Source organism: Limulus polyphemus, unplaced genomic scaffold, assembly GCF_000517525.1.
Source record: "Limulus polyphemus unplaced genomic scaffold, Limulus_polyphemus-2.1.2 Scaffold152, whole genome shotgun sequence".
Lineage (NCBI taxonomy): Eukaryota > Metazoa > Arthropoda > Merostomata > Xiphosura > Limulidae > Limulus > Limulus polyphemus.
Genome location: NW_013665762.1, coordinates 397607 through 400768, shown reverse-complemented (window position 1 = coordinate 400768; position 3162 = coordinate 397607). Strand labels below are relative to the sequence as shown.

Sequence of the window (3162 nt, the reverse complement as noted above, 5' to 3'; positions counted from 1 at the left end):
TGTGTGTGTGTGTGTGTGTGTGTAATATGTTAGATCGTGGTCGTAGCGGCATTTCTGACTTGGTGGTTTCGGATATTCGCGACAAGGACTATTTGCGCAAGTCGTTTTGAGGTACACTCAAATCACAGTCCATCACGTTAACTATCTGGCCACGCCCGGCCCATTTTCTACTTCAAAGACGGTGGAATAATGAAATGAATATATATATAAGCTATAAATGTGTAATAGAGAAGAAAAAATGTTTGTTTTTTTGTCATACTCAACTAATTTGAAATTAAATTAATTTTGGACCAACCTTTTTTTATTTTGTTTTTAACTTTGCTTTTGCTTTTGGCTTCACAATACAAAGTTAGTGAATTCATAGAAGGTTGTAGTAACGTTTTAAAATAATACATATATATTTACATGTCTAGACTGAATCTCCAGCAAAATTTACCACAACACGATATTTCATAAACCCAAGAACTGAGCAAACATTTGTTAACTTGTCTTTATTTACTATTTAGTTGTTGGACAGCAAGGTGGACTCGGTTCCTGACTCCGATTCTCTGTTCACCCTAGATTATGGAAGTGGCAGCGGTTTGTACTACAATACCATCATTGATGACGAGGATTACTACCTGTACAACTACTATGGTTCCGGAAGTGGTGATATATGGAATGTGTTTGATTATTCATCTGGTAGTGGTGACGTCGGCCTCCTTACTACAGCTGCCACTACTATGGAAGAAGACATCGGAGGTATGTTTTGTTCTATGTTCAAAGGAAGAAATGGCGGGATTTTTGTGACGCCTGCCTCCTGGAGTTTCTACACCTTCACCTCTGTTTCTTTTTACTAATCTAGTCTAGTACCCAGAACCGGCATTGTTAATGTATTAAAACTGTAGCATAGAGTCGGTATTTTGAGCTTCAGAAGAAGAAAAAAATAATAGTGTATTCATACCATTCGATAATACATGTTTTTATTGCTCAGCCTGATCAGTTGAAAATATTTCTCATAGATTCGCTTGCGTGGAATGTGGTTTTACTGGAATATCAGGTTCTCATACCACTAAGTTCAGGTTGGGTCTACCTTGAAAGTCAGTAGTTTTTATTGTCGGATTATTTCTCTAGTTATATTATGCAGTACAACCTGCTTGTCTATTACACAGCTTTAGCTTCAGTTTTTTCGTTCATTATACACTTAAAATAAAACCGCACTCGCTTGTTATATTTAGTTACAACAAAAATTACAGAGACATAAAAAAGGAACGATAATACACGCATTAAATTATCCACAATATACTCAATGAAAAAAAAAATAACACTCAAACACAGACACAATGAAACTGTACTAGATCGACCCCCTCATCTTTCATATCCTATATATCGGCATTTTTTACACGGCATAATGACATATAAATATACTATAGAATAGCACGCTCTTGTTTCACCACGTGCTCCGTATCTCTTCCATTTGGAGGACATTCTGGACTCAACGTTACTTTCTACTACAAATATTTGTTGAGAACATTTTGTGTTTCATAAACGCGTGTCTTTTACGTACAGTGAAAAATATCTTTAACAGTCGTATTATTAAAGGATATTTAAATCCGCTTTTTGTTTACATCCGTTGAAATTAAGTGTGCCGGCATGAGCATTTAGACAGTAAGGTTCGCGCGCATTTTCAGGACAGAGAGACACTGAATATTATTATAATGGATTTCTGTGATTATAAATTCCTGCTGTTTTCGGCGAGATTCTTATTTTACCGACTACTGAACATAGTGGGAAATGAATTCCTTCCTACTTTAAAAGAAATGAGAACCTGTTTACTTGGTTTTTCTTAGGCTGTAGAAACAATCTTTTCTTTTTATATCTTACTGCGCGGAAAATCTAGAGTAAGAATTTTGTACAACATATTAAAAGCTTATCAAAGCTTTTAAAAAGGTTTAACGTTACAAGTTTACTTAGTGAAAGTCTTAAGTACGATGAAATTTAGCCCTAACTAAACTAAAGAAAAAAACGTACCCAACTTACAGTGTTAATTTATCGTACTTTAAAAAGGCTTAACTAACATTAGGCCCCAATCGGACTTTTAGATTTGTATGTCTGCGGTTAGAATTACTTTGTATTATTCTATAAATTCTGTATTTAAAGAAGTATTGTTGCAACAAAGATACTAATTTGACCGCAAATGTTTTGTGTGTCACTGCTGGTCTGTATATATATTTTTATGTAGCTTTAGACTTGAGCTTAAAATGTTTTGTTGCAGAAAAAATGTGGGTACTTTTTATCACTGATAGCAAATTGCCTTAAACTATCTTAAACTTTTAGTCAATGGAAATATAAAATAGGCCATGTTAAACTAAAGTACATACTTGTAAAATAAGGTTTGGTTTGTTTGGAATTTCGCGCAAAGCTACACAAGGACTATCTGCGCTAGTCGTCACTAATTTAACAGTAAAAGACTAAAGGGAAGGCAGCTAGTCATCACCACCCACCGCCAACTCTTGGGCTACTCTTTTACCAACGATTAGTAGGATTGGCCGTCACATTATAACGCCCCCAGGGCTGAAAGGGCGACAATGTTTAGTGGGAGTGAGATTCGAACCCGTAACCCTCAGATTGCGAGTCGAGCGCTCTAACCACCTGGCCATGCCGGGCCCATTGGACAAGACAAGATATGTAACATACCACAAAGGGTAACAAGAAAGACATAAGATATTATACAAACCAAATATCCAGCAAAACCACTTTAATGTTGTTGTTTTTTTATCATATCAAATCTAAGTGGAATCCCCTGCATTTTGCTACATGAATTCCATTTTATACTATATTTAATGCATAGAAAGTCATTGATATACAGATGAAAAAAAGAAGAAAGAAAGAAACCTAAATTTATTAAGAGAAATATTTTGTAAAGTATTGTTTTGTTTTTATGAAAACACAGAACAATGTTTGTTTAACGGTTTTGGTATGTTAAACATTATTCTAGTATGTTCATAACTCTCTGAATAATTGTTACGATTTATTTTTAGTTCATATTACTGTCGCTAGTTTGAAATTCCTTATGTCGTTACAAGTTTTCATATTATCAGTGAGGGTCGCGGGTTCGAATCCCCGTCACACCAAACATGCTCGCCCTTTCAGCCGTGGGGGCGTTATAATGTGATGGTCAAT

The 3162-nt window shown here is 35.3% G+C and overlaps 1 long non-coding RNA gene across 1 annotated transcript in view; it reads left to right on the top strand.

The window, feature by feature from the left end:
• The first annotated feature begins 504 nt into the window (after positions 1 to 504).
• Positions 505 to 3162, top strand: part of LOC111084407 — a 15056-nt gene continuing 12398 nt past the window's right edge. The window contains exon 1 of the long non-coding RNA XR_002609538.1: positions 505 to 741. This is a non-coding gene — a long non-coding RNA (uncharacterized LOC111084407). The remainder of the gene's footprint in view (positions 742 to 3162) is intronic.